Source organism: Girardinichthys multiradiatus, chromosome 15 (genome assembly GCF_021462225.1).
Source record: "Girardinichthys multiradiatus isolate DD_20200921_A chromosome 15, DD_fGirMul_XY1, whole genome shotgun sequence".
NCBI classification, from domain to species: Eukaryota; Metazoa; Chordata; class Actinopteri; order Cyprinodontiformes; family Goodeidae; genus Girardinichthys; species Girardinichthys multiradiatus.
In genome coordinates this window covers 10,108,087-10,122,629 of record NC_061808.1, presented here as the reverse complement: position 1 = coordinate 10,122,629, position 14,543 = coordinate 10,108,087, and positions in this window count along the sequence as shown.

Sequence of the window (14,543 nt, the reverse complement as noted above, 5' to 3'; positions counted from 1 at the left end):
ACCCCAGGCCTGGCTCCAGGGTGGGACCCCTGCTCCGCCGTACCGGGCGACGTCACGTGCCTCGATTCTGTAGTCATCATGAGGGATTCTCGAACCGCTCTCTGTCTGACCCGTCACCTAGAGCCTGTTTGCCATGGGAGACCCTACCAGGGGCATTTAAGCCCCAGACAACATCGCATCTAGGATCATTCGAGCACTCAAACTCCTCCACCACGTTAAGGTGGCGGTTCAAGGAGGGGATATTCATCAACATTAAAATAAATAAAAATATATATATATATATTAGTCTGTGTGTAATGAATTGTTGTGAGTATGAATCTGAGAATATTATTTAATATTTAATATAAAATTTTTTATATTTTATCAAATAATATTTCAGTCTGTTAAGGGTTGTTCTGTGAATACCAGCCCAGTAAGGCGATGGTATTAGGACAAAATAGAAAGGTGTGAGATGAGCTCTGACATTATTGAACAGCATAAACTCTGCACGCACATGGAATGAATTCACACAATTTCTTAAAATACAAGAATTTATTAACAAAAATAAGTCAACTCATAGTCAAACATATTTCAATCAACAAACTCTTTACTATGCTAAAACAATCCAACTAAACTACCAAGCAGGATTAAAGAATAACGAAGACTCATGGGCTATGTTCAATATAAAGAAGTTGATTAAAGATGATTGAAAACCATAACCAAAAGAGGGATGCAACATTACCATGCAATGTTTATGTCTGAGAACCAAGGATTATCTTGAAGAATCTAGAAGTGAAGTTAAGTTAATCTTGGAACTAACCAATAATCAGCATACCTGTAGACAACCATTCACAATGCAAGATCAGATAAAATATTAATTGAATAAAATAATGTTTTAAAGAATGATCTACTGAATAAAACCAACCTTCTGGAAGACTAATTTTCAATGGAGTCTCATTAGCTGCCTTTATTTATTGAAATAATATTTAAAGAAATATTATTAAAGGAAATGGTAAAATATTTAAGGGAATATTTTGGAAAACAAGCAAATCTTTCTGGGGAAATTGGGCTTAATGGTGTTTACTTAGTTATCAAATTTAGTAAAATGATAGGGACACATTATTTACTGGATTGAAAACTAAACCTTTCTGGGTAAATATTATTTGGCAGCAAGCACGTGTCCTTAGCTGTTAGCAGTTGAAGCTAACAAAGGAGGCTGATAGCTTAGCACCAGAATCCAACACACACCTTTAAAAATACCATCAATAAAAGGCTTAAAATGCATAAGCGCGGACGGCGCGTTCTGATCAATCTTCTGTTAAAATCACCCTTCAAGTAAAGTTTGTCTTAACTTTAAAAACACACAAAGAATACAAAACTGAACACGTGTGCTGCAGATAAGTCTGCTAGCACCAAGATAGCTGAGTTCAACCCAAACAAAACCAAACTTCATAAAATGAAAAACGTTTAGATCATTTCAATCTAAATCCTTCTCTATTATTCTGCCCAAAACCTAACCTCATGAACGTGTTGAGGAGTTGTCCGGGCGACGATGAAGTTTGAAGAAACATCCACAGTCAACGAACGGTTAGCTTCCAGCTAACCCCCGTAGCTGTGGGTGAAAGACGGCTCATTCTGTCCTCTGACCACACTGCACGTTACCACGGGATGCGGCTCCTGTTGTCGTCCTTTCAGACCGGGGAAAAACCGCTCCACTCTGCTTCGTAGAGATCGCGTCTCTGCAGGGAACTCTGGAACACAGTTTGGTTCTGCAGGGCTCAGAGAGAAAGTAAAGCAATGCCTATACCTTAATCTCCCTTTTATGAATGAATACCAGCTTCTTTCAACAGTAAGTCATCAGTACTTAACTCTTGCATATGATCGCTTGATCTTATGACACCCCTGGATCCAGTTTGAGTTATGTCTGTTTGCCAGCAAAGAAACAGCACGCTGGGCCTCCCCTATCCCGGTCCCGCAGAGGAGCAGTGGAAGAGGCCGGATGTAACAAGAGCGGTGCTTTTATTTGGGCAGTGACGTCACAGGAAGTCTGCTGTTACCCCCAATTCCTACGTTATGCCGGAAGTAGGTTAATGCAATTTATTTTGAAAGTTCCAGAAAAGTCCGTATCGCATTTCCTTTTGTAACTCATGGTTGTGGGTCCCAACAGGATGAATGTAATATACAAGTTTCACTTTTTGAATGGAATTACTGAAATAAATAACTTTTTTCATGATATTCTAATTTTATGACCAGCACCTGTAAATAAAACAAGCTGATAAATTAAGTCAAACATTAAAACAACATGCTTACAAAAAGATTTTACAGCATTATGTGCACCACATTGGATGTGATACAACTGGTCAGAAGTGCCAATTGTTTGTTCCTGCATCACCAACAAAGTTTCATGCCTACAGCAGCTATTGTCCATGTTTAATTCTGGGAGCTCTGGAACTTAAAACTTTCCATGTCAGAATCTGGACTTCTGAGTACAAATCAAAAGACACCTAAATACTTATAGGCAGACAATATCAATTTAGTGTCTATTTGTAAATTAGATGCAGCAGCTATATAAGAGTCTAATTCTGAAGATGATATTCCTAATCTTTCTATCATGCATCATGAGTGCAACATCTCTGTATGGCAGCACAAATAAAGTGCAGCTTAATCAGGAGCTGGTAATTCATCAATATTTCCACAGGTTGTTGTCTGTAACTTTAACAGAATGCCTAGCTCTATGACTGCATTAACTGGGACATACAGGAATGTTTGAGTAATTGGGTTAAACCACTCAATACCATCCTTTAAGGCTTTTACTTAAACTAGAGCTATAAAATGATGGCCTGCTTTTGTTGTTGGACATCATTTTATTCCATCTTTTGCCAAAAACAGGATATATGAAGTCCTTATTCCATACTGACAATCCTCCAAACAAAGTCATGAAGCTTTACAGTAGCCATCGGCTGCTTTGGTTATATGTGTGACAACTTCATCAGTCTAAAAGCTGGTTGGCACTGAAGACAAACATACACACACACAGCATAAACATATATTCATATGCATGCTCCCACACACAACATATGGGCTCCTGCAGTGACATATGACCATATGAGAGCTGATGTGCAGACTTTGCCTACAATGGCACTCCCACATACATATACGCTCACTGCCTTTTCCAGCCAGACGTAAGTGGGATTAGTGAAATTGGCAGCAAGTACAGAGCTCCTTATCCACTGAAGCTAATTCACTTTACCACAGTGGCTTTTCCTAGCTTTCGCATCAATAATCAGCTTTTCTGTCTTCACCTTTTCATTTCTCTGTCTGTTTCTTTTTTCTTTTAACATTTCTCTCAAATTTGTTTCTAATCATGCCACTTTTATTCCTTACCCCTTTGCCATCTGTTTTCTCTTTGTTGTCTGAGAGCAGGTAAAGATGTTTTAGAGAGCTCTTTATGACACCAGGATTAAGCTTTGTGATAAAGGTGATTGGATGGGTGATGCTTCTCCTGCAGTTTTTATCATTAAAGAAAAAGCAGTATTAAACAAATACTCAAGGCCTTTTTGGGTTAATTTATGTTAAGGTAGAAGTTATCTGGGGACATAATTCCAGATGAATCGAGATAGTTATGACCCCAATGCCAGTCTGTAATGTCTGATTACAGAGGAGATTGGAATAGTAAATACAAAAGTATGTGAAATTGAATTCCCACACCATTACAACATAGTTATATATACTAGAATATAGTTGTCTGTGTACAGGTTTGTGTTGTGTTTCTTCTGTTGTCCTCTCTCATCTCTCCAGCAGGGTGCGACTGGCAGGCTCCACATCTGCTGTTACGGAGCAGGGATTCTCCCTGAGAGACACCAGATTGTTAGTTCACATAGCACTGTAATCAGGCCAGGTCTTGCTGACATTATCATGAAGAATTTCGATCTCTGATCATACCTTTGTCTTCTTGCTTCCAGAAGCCATTTACCACATCCTGTGTCAAGTTCAGTGGCTGGTGTTCCTCCGTCTCGAGGACTTCCAAGAAGATCCTTCCTTGTACCGCTGCTTCTAGTCTCCTCACTGCACCTCTGTCCTCCTGGGTCCTAGCCACGCCATTGCATCGCTCTCCTGTCCGTCCAGCCTCAGTCTGCTGTGGCTCATCCATCAGCCTCACTCTGGAGAAGGACAAACTAATGTTCTGCCAGCACAACCTCTTAAACACAGTCCGGATGTCAATCTGAGACAGTTACTCACCTTCCCTGGACCTCCATCCTTATCAAACAGTAAGCCGCTCCTTCAACCTGTCACTCAATTCCACATTCAACATAACTTCACCTCTAGCTAATACTTCCCTTCTCCTTCCAGTGTTCATCCAGATCCTGGTGTAGAACCCTAACATTCCCTACCTTGTGTTTCTCAACAAATTACTTAAAAACAGTCAAGCGTGTCTGTAATTGTTGCTTGCACCAGAGCCGAACCCGACATAACTATAACAATTGTCACAAATACTAGCATATAAACGGCCTAATAAATCCATCACATAACAGTTATTTTACTTTAAAAACATCGGTCGTTTTACTAATATGTCTCCTTATGTAAATCATGCAAATGTTTGTACCATGGAAAGTGTTAAGGATATGTTCCCTAGGAAAAAATTGAAACACCCAGGACTTTTTTCTTAAATATGTTTTTCGGCACTAGTGGCCTTTATTTTTTATTTTTTGACAGTAGGTAGACAGGAAAGGGGTAGAGAGAGGGGGAGACATTTGGTAAATGTCACTGGGTCCAGGAATCGAACCCGGGACAGCCGCCTTGAGGACTATAGCCTCTGCACACGGTCGCATGCTTTGCCCCTACACCATCAGCACCGCGCCTCACTCAGGACTTTTAAAATAAATTTTATCTCATCTGTGCCTTGTGTCTTGTTCCTTGGTGGAACCAGAAGGTGTCTGGGGAAGATAGTTGTGGGAATCTAGGGCTCTTTAAAATAGGAATAAAATAATGGATTCTAGCGCTTCAAAGACAGCTTTTTTCCATGCATTAAACGAACCTTTGAAGGATGAATTGGCAGTTTTGGATTATCCTTTACCTCTAAATGAGTTTATCGCCCTAGCCATACGTATAGACAACCGTCTCAGAGAAAGGAGAAGGCTTCGAGCTGAAAGAACATCTACCGGCAGGGGTGCTGGCCCTAACAGCTGCTGCGCCGGCAGTTCATGAGGAGGCTGACCCCTGTGAGTTGTCTGATGTGCCTACTGTGTATCACGACCTGAGGGAGGTGTTTTGTAAGCAGAAAGCCCTATCCTTACCAGCACACTGCCCCTATGATTGTGCAATTGACCTGCTTCCTGGCGCACCCTTACCCGCCAGCAGGTTATATCCCATTTCTCGTCCGGAACGTCAAGCTTTAGAGGATTATATTACCAAGTCTCTAGCTGCTGGTCTAATCAGATACTCCTCTTCGCTACTAGGGACAGGTTTTTTTTTTTTTGTTAGTAAGAAAAATGGGTCTCTGCGGCCGTGTATTTATTATAAGGGTTTATATGCCATCAGTATCAACAAAACAAATACCCTCTTCCTATCTTGTCAGCTGCTTTTGAACCAGTCCAAGGGGCAACTATTTTTACTAAACTTCATTTACGCAACGCATATCATCTGGTACGCATTAGAGAGGGGGATGAGTGGAAAACTGCGTTCAAGACTCCCTTAGGGCACTTTGAGTATTTAGTAATGCCTTTTGGACTTTGCAATGCTCCAGCAGTCTTTCAGGCTCTGCTGAATGACGTTCTCTGCTCTAATCACCCGCCGTTTCTGGTGACCAACCCTCCACAATGATGTTAAGGGGTTTGTGGGCGCCTGTACCATCTGCGCCCGAAGTAAGCCCTCTCATCAGCCGCTTGCTGGGCTGCTTCAACCATTACCCATACCCAAACATCCCTGGTCACATATCGCACTGGATTTTGTCACAGGATTACCTCCCTCACGCAGCATGACCACAATTCTCACCATGGTGGACCGGTTTTCCAAATCCTGCCATCTGGTTGCCTTAAAGAAGCTTCCATCCGCCTTCCAGACAGCTAAGTTACTGGTCAAACATGTTTTTCGTCTCCATGACATACCTCAAGTAATCCTATTTGATCGTGGCCCACAATTCACCTCACAGGTATGGAAGCAGTTTTGCCTTGCACTTCACGCTCATGTTTCTCTGTCATCAGGTTTTCATCCCCAAACTAACGGCCAGACTGAAAGGATGAATCAGGAGCTGGAATCGATGTTACACTGCCTAACTACCACTGAACCCACTACCTGGAGTGAATTCCTTCCTTGGATTGAGTATGCACACAATTCCCACATTTCTGCTGCCACTGGGTTGTCCCCTTTTGAGGTGTCTTTAGGTTATCAACCACCACTGTTTCAGGCTGATGAGGAAGAGATTTCTGTGACTTCTGTACAACACCATATCCGCCGCTGCTGAAGAATTTGGGCCAACACTGAGGCAGCACTGCTGCGCACTACAGACAGAAATCGCCACTATGTGGATCAACACAGGTTCCCGGCGCCAGTGTACACCCCAGGACAGAAGGTATGGCTGTCTGCTCGTAACATTTCCCTGAAATCATTTTCCAATAAGTTGTCCCCCCGATTTATTGGTCCATATGTGATCGACAAGATCATCAGTCCCGTGGTTGTACACCTACGCCTGCCCGCCTCTATGCGCATCCATCCTACCTTACATGTGTCTCAAATCAAGCCCGTCCAGACCAGTGACCTTAGCCCTTCAGGCGAGCCCCCTCCACCCGCCCGGGACATTGGGGGCCACCCTGCTTTCCTCGTCCGCCGTATTGTGGACTCCCGGCGGCGAGGCCGCGGGTGGCAGTACTTGGTAGACTGGGAGGGTTACGGCCCTGAGGATCGTACCTGGGTTCCGCGGTCCTTTCTCTGTGACCGTTCTCTGATCACCGACTACCTGGCTTCTCTTCCCACGTCCTTTCCTGGGCCGCCTGGAGGCGGCCGTTGAGGGGAGGGTACTCTTGGAGCTTGGGAGTATCATGTCCACCAGAGGTCCCCCTCGAGCCACAAAGTGTACTCCTTCCACAGGTGTCCCTGATCTTCATCTGATTGTGGATGCCTTGGAGGAGTACTCAGGAGCCAAGTCACCAGTCCTTCGACGCCAGAGTGTTTTGCCCATGTGGTAAATCCCTAGCCGAAGTAATTCTTGCCAGACACAGAGTTTTAGTTCTAACCAGTACCTGTTTTTCCTGCTTCTTTCTAATACCTGTGAGGTGTGGGCGGATTCATTTATCCAGAACCTTGTTCTAACCTGGATTACATACCAACAGTTTGACCTTGGATTTCCTTCATTTTGGCTGTTTGGTTTGGCTCCCTAAGATCCCTGGACTCCCGGACCCCCAACCTCCACTGTAACCTCCTGAGACTGCTAACCTACCTGAGACCTATGAAGCCCAAGAAGCCATTGTGCCCTCACATGGTTGACACACCTAAGAAAAAGCTGAACTTAAGCTTGTGCTGTTATTATAAACCTTTTCAAACTTTATTTGCTCTTGAGTGTGGTTTGCATGTGGGTCAGACAATTATCTAAAGAGATGACAAATGCTATTTAAAGTATCTGGCCTCAGGCCCGGTAACATTTTTCTTTTTCTTTTCATTAATTAGTTTAAGACCTGCTCCCATGTCCTAATCCTAAACTTACACAATAAGTCATAAATTTATATATTGTTTATTTGCCTGTGTGCAGCCATTACCCAGAACTTAGACAGATTTTTGTTTTCACATGCGCCGAAATAAATGTCATGCTTAATAGGATTTTGCTATAACTATCCTAAATTGTATCAGGCCCAGCTACATGCTAGAATATCATGTTCCTCAATGCTACTGCCATGTGTATCACATCTTGTTCTCAGCTGCTTCCGTGATGATCTGTGGTTTTGTATGTATGGGAGGTTTTTGGTTCTTTGTCAGTTTTCCCTTGGAGGAGGAAAAAAAATCCGGTAGTCAGCTAATAGCATGAGAACATGATACCATATAGCATCTCTATAAGAAAGTTGCTGCATCCTCTCTGACAAACACGTTGGTTTTGCTGGGTAAAATATTGGAATCTTAATTTTTTTTTATGTGGGAAAGTTTCTGGTTGGAAATCTGGTGTAATGCAGGGCAACTCTTTGCAAAAGACAGATACATTTTTTAAATCATGATGTAAGATTGACTTAGAACCTCGGCTAAAAGAAAATTGCTTTGTTTTCAAGAGTTTGCCCATTAGACACATTTATGCAAAGCAACCGATTGTGTGGTTAGTGCATATTCTTTCAAACTGAGTAAGAAACGTTGCCTCAAAGGAAATGATTGTTCATGTAAATGGGTTAAACCGCAAAGTTTAAGAATAGACCCTAAAAGACAATTTCTGAAAAGATGAAAAAAAATTCTGAACATTAATTATGGTCAAAGTGATTTAAAACAAAAACAAAAGGTAAAGCAAAAACAAAGCACGTGAATTGCATCATTTATCACAAGAGACAGGAGAAGGAATAGCTCCAGTTAATGCATTTTTGGGGATCAGTACAACAATGGCTGATAACGAGGTATTAGGTCTTCCTTTTGATTAATCAATATATCTAGAGGTCACCAATCTCACCACCCAGTTTAAGCAGTAGTTCATTATACCTAGCTTTCAGACAAATTGTGTTTTTTTTTTTTTTTGTAATGTTCAACTGTTATGAGCAAAATTATGATTACCATAAGTACGTTTAAAGGATATTAATTGAAGTATTAAATACAGAATATTTTTGATAAATAGTACATTTCGTTTGTTGCAGCTGTAGTTCCAATGGCAAAACATGATTTAGGAATGATTACTATTATTTAATAGTTTACAGTAATTGTTGTAGCAGAAATGTCTGGCCTCACTTGTTAACATGTGCTTGTAGGATCAGCTGAGAGATTTAGACTTTTGCATGTCAACATTTTTGGCTTTCCAAAGCCACTCGTCATAAAAAATAGTTTTGACCAGGTAGATTGTAGATAAGTTTAATTTAAATCTTTTCTGGAATGAGTCTTAAGGATGCGGCTGGACAGAGCTTCTATTTTTTGCACTGAAAGGAGAAGTGTTTTAGGCATCTGATAACTGATAATGCAGTGTGTGAAAAATTGCAGGTTCTACACACACTCCCTTTAGCCCATCTGCTAAAGGGAGTGTGTGGCTGTGTTGTGCCTCGGTTAAGAGGGGATCTTTTTGGCACAAGCGGTCATACAGCTCTCTACTGGGTTGATGAATCTTCCAGCCAGAATGCTAGAAGCACTTCTGGTATGAACATGGTTTCCAGGTGTATGCCTTCCACGACTTTGGGGTTGTAAGTTTTCACACCTGGGTTCTTTAAAGAGCAAAGAAATGATGCATGACTGCATCTGGGAGGAGTTTTCTGAGTTGCTGGGTGCAGCTGTGTCCCGGAGGTGCCCATGCCCGGCTCTGACGAGGGCCTGAGAGGCTCTTTGGGCTCCTCTAAGCTGGTGACCTGGTTGGTCACAACGGATCGTTTGCTGCTTGCACCCATTGGGTTTGGCACCTCCAAATGGGTCCAGAGTTGGTAATGAGGGGGCCAGCCTGTCCAGCAGGTCCTGGTCGACAAGGAGAGGCTCTGTGTCCAATGTGCAAATGTAAATGGGGTGGACCAAAGTCATGTCTTGGAATGAAACATCCAACCACACCCGACTGGTTATGTATAAGCGGTCTTCGGTGTAGCTGGTGATGCTTACATCACAACCCTCAATTTGAAATGGTTTACCAAGAGTGAGCATAGTTCTACTCACCTCCTCAAACAGGGTTGAGCACATCAAGCTAACTTCTGATCCTGTGTCCAGGGGTGCGTTCGCCTTAACGCACCCCCCTATAATTGTCGGACAGTATAGGCGACCGGCATGTGTGTTGTGGGTTAGTTCACCCAAGAATTTTAGGAAGGGAGTCCGGGGTGTTTCTCCTGACGAGGTCTCAAGGGGTTCCTGAGGTTTCTCAGGTTTGTCTCCACACCGACCAGATAGACTCTGGTTGCCGTGGAGACGGAGTCCATGCCTAGTCATGCTGACGGGGATTTCGGATATGGTTTACCTGGATGGTCAGTTTCCTGTTTCGAAGGTTGTGGTGGTGCGGAGGCCTCACGCACCGCTTCTGTTACCCTCTTGCGTAAGGCCTCCTTCATCTCTTTCCCCATAATTCCTTCTGCGTGTTGGTCTCACCCTTTTTCACCAGTCTTATCTTTCGGCCTCGCTTGAAGGTCAGGGCATCTGCTGGACCTGGGGTTATCCGGTTTACCAGACTTTGGTTGCCGTTCATTGCCAATCCCCCGGTCCTGCTGACCAAACCTACCTTGTTCCGTGAACCTGTTCTTACCATGGGTTCCTGCTGAAGGCATTTCCCGATCTTCCAATGCAAGGCTGTTCCTTTCTGTTTGTGTCTGTAAAACCCTAGCCTCGTCTTCTGATACCTCGGTCAGGTGAGCACGTGTTTCCCATGCCGTCTGAGCATATTTCCGGATCTCTTGCATGCTCATGGTCTTTGTTCTGCAATACATAGTAACATCGTATCGCACACTTTCATGAAGGTTGTGGAGGAACAAGGATTTAAAAACATGTTCCTCCTCAATGCCGGGAGCATTGCGTCCTTGGAAGTAAGCGGCTCTCAAGCGCCGGTAATACTCCCTGGGTGCTTCACTTTTCTTTTGCTGGATAGTGAAAGCACCAAATGTGGCAGAGGCCCGGTCCATGTACACAGAATATTCTTCCCTTAAAGCTTCGCAAAGGGTTGAATAACGGTCTCGGACTGCGGGGGTCAGGCTCTCCATGAAAACATGGACGCTCCTGGATGTTGTTTTCCAGAGGAGCTTCAATTTTTCCCGTGCTGATGGGCAGTACAAATCTAGAAGACAGCATTCAACTTCCCTAAGGTAATCATCAATGTTTGATTCTGCATTATTAGGGTCGAAACGCTCCATGTCTTTGGCCAGAGACTCAAGCTGGCCGGTGCGCAATCCACTCTCAGGGATTGGTGCCGGCCCATCTGAGTCATCATCGGAGAGTTCACTCCGGCTGCACTCAGGGTGTGTTGGTGCATCATGCCTCATCCTCGGGGGAGGCCGTGGAGGCTGCTCAGGGTACACCGGTGGGCCCTGTGATTCCAGGACTCGGGTCCTGGGCTGCGCTTGAGGGCGGTAGGAACCACCTGAATCCCAGGGGCGGCTCTCCTGTTGCCTTGGCGGAGGTGAAGGATCGTAGAGGACCATACTGCGAGTCAAGTTTGAAGGCTGCTCGCCTCTAAGCCCTGAACTATTTACTCCTGCTGGATCCCCAGCCAGGTATCGTTCATGGCTGCTGATTACTGTGGGGTGGGGCACCACGTCACTGAACCTATTCTGACTATTTACACCTGTTCTTGCCTCGGTGGATGTATGGGGAACCCCATGAGCCTGGAAAGGTAATCTCTGGAGAGCAGCTTCTACATCCTCCAGATCTGACCTGCAGGTTCTCTCAGGGTATCGCAGGTATGGCTCACCTTCAAAGGTTTCAACCTGTGAGGTGTGTTTCGTTTCGCCCCCCCCATTCCTCCAGGGATGGGGGAGTGGTCTGGTTACATTCAATTGTCTCCAACCTATTTCCAACTTCTGTTAGTTCACCTCTAAGGACATACATCATCTACAAACCGTCTGCATCATTCAACTCAAACTGCAGTTTAACACGCTGGTTAACTTCCAACATTAACCTTCACTGATACAACAGAGTGAGCTGTCCTAACACATCTGAGACCTGTCTGTCTTTTGGTGGGTTTTTAATGACTTGGAGCAACTCCTGAATCCTGGCTTCACATTGCTCAATGCCATAATCATTGAGACCTTTACGCTCCTCTGTGGATAACAGAATCAATGACCCAATCGCCTCTTGTGCTTGCATTCCTATGGGATGCTCTAACCTACACGCATCTCCAGTTGCAGTCTGGGATGTGTCCTCCATCTTTGGCTAAAATGCACAAAAACAAGCTGTTTAGCTCTGAACCACCACTAAAAGCAATTAGCAGCAACGCAGCAAGTTGCTCAGTGACCAATGATTGCTAAATTAATTAGCCGCAACACAAACAGGCTAAGCTGTTCTTGTGACAAATGATAGCTAAATTAATTAGAAGCAACACAAACAGGCTAAGCTGTTCAGCTAGCTGTCTGATTCATATATGTATCTTGCAGGTGTATGGGTTTGCTTAAAATGGGCACACAGGTTTGACCGTTCAAAGTGTGGCTTACCCAAGTCTATGCTTTAATGGAAGTAATCAAGCAAACACACACACAAAAAGGAAAGAGGAAAGAAGATAACAATGTTGAAATAATGCAATACCAAATTCAAAATAAAATTTTAAAAATGGGAAAACGAAACTAAAACATTCAATGCTGTTCTTTGCTTCAAATAAATGTTAGTGCTCTCTAATGTAGATCATTTACCTTCTAGTTAGACAACTAAGTTAGTTTATGAGTAAGATCAAAACATGCTTCACACAATAAAACCCAGCAAAAACGCTTAAATTTTATCCAAAAGTGTTAACGAATGATCAATAATTTAAACTTTCAACTTAAGTTGTGCCCTTTTGATCATAGGTGATGGAATTATCTGCCTGTGTTAATGAATCCTAATTTATGAGTCGAAACCAGAGATGTCTTCTGGTGTTGTAATTGTGGCTCAACGCCTTTGATAATTACAACCGTTAAATACTCAGTAATAATTGATAACTATTATCGGAGATGTCACTGTTTAATCAACCGTTTCTGCCGAAACGTGGGGAACTTTAACCTTATTTTGTCTGACAAATCACTCTTGCACAAAATAAACACAAACAACTTCTCTTTATCTACGTGAATCTTTATTGAATCAACGGCCTGATCCACCTCGCTATTCCGATTCAATAATCTTCACCTAATCAAACATGCAAAGTTCTACACAGAAGGGTAAAATATCTAACTACACAAAATGAAAATAGCAGTGAGTGTGTATGATCCATCCCCCGCCACTGGGGATGTTCGAGAACACAAAGGGTTATAAAACTTTTGGTGGCAACTCATAAAACATGAAGTTGAAGACAAAGAAAATGGTTGATTTTCACCATAAGGTTATTATAGCAGTCCAGTTTCACAGCGCACCTGAGCTTGCTCTCAGGTGTTCACACGGTGAAAGCACAATCTTGCGAGACTCGGCAGTCTCAGAAAACAACAGTAATCACGTTTCAAAAGAACAATGGCATGCACATACAATTCAGAACACATTCGACTCTAAGTAGTGATTCTACATCGCACTAAAACCTCCTCTACCCTGCCCACGCTATTCCTAATAAAGAAATGAAAATAAAAGGGTGGATTTTACTTGTTGAAGTCTTCCTTCTGGGACAGCGAGTGAGAGAGGAAAGGGGGGTGAAGAGTTTCTGCGCGTCCGCAGTTAAACTCCAAGAAAGTGGTCAATCTCCGTCCTTTGGCCTCCTTGGCGAAAAGGAAAAATATGATCTGACTGTCAGCAGTCGACTAGAACAAAACAAGGTGGCGATGTGTCTCCTTGAAACCACTGTGAAGGTTTTTTCTTCCGTTACGTGTTAAACTCACGTCTTCGATCGGCAAAGTGAAATTTCTGGCCTTCTTATTCCAGAAACCTCTTTCATGAATTTTTCGTTGGCCAACGAAGGAGAATAAATGAAGAATCCATGTGGGACCTCTTCTTCTCCAGAGGGATGCTTCAGTTGCGTGGTAACTGTGTCGAGGTCCCCAGCTAAAGGCAACTCTTTAAAGGGGGTCATCTTCCTTTATAATCTCCTGTGACGTCAGACTTGGGACGCCCCGTCATATAAACCGCAATATCCGCTGGGATTTGTAGTAGCGGACTATCCTGGGATACAAAATTGCTGATGATGTCAAAAGGCCTCGTAGCGTCCAGCAACGTGCAAATGGTCCAATATTCAGCACATGTGGTCCAACACTACTGATTCAAAATATGTATATTCTTAGTAGACACATTGCAGAGAGCCAAGTCTATTCTCTTGAACACGTATTGTACACCACATCTAAATTTTCTGACAATACTTCTGTGTAAAAACCTTTTTTCCATATTTATCAAACAGCACCAAATGTGAATATCAAGGCAGAAAGTCACCAGCAATACTTTAAATAAGCTACAGATACTGCCTATCTATCGGAGAAGGGATATCCTGTATGCATGTCATTTCAAAAGAATTTGAGGACCACCTACAGTAAGTAATAACAGTTTACAGAAAACCCAACTTAAGGCTTGGGTAACATTAAAAAACAACAATAAAATGTTGACTTGCCCCAAAGAAATATAAAACCTGTGAGTTATTCTAAAATTTATAGGAAGCCAATATGGGAAGAAAGATGTGGTTATTTTGTGACACTGATTACATGTCATCTTTTACCAAATAAAATCGAATGCATACTAAAAGTTGAGCTTTTGGCAGTACCTGCCAGTATGCAGCCTCTTTGGTTAATAAAATTTGTCTGGAATGACCAGGAACCTCTGTTAAAACTGTAATG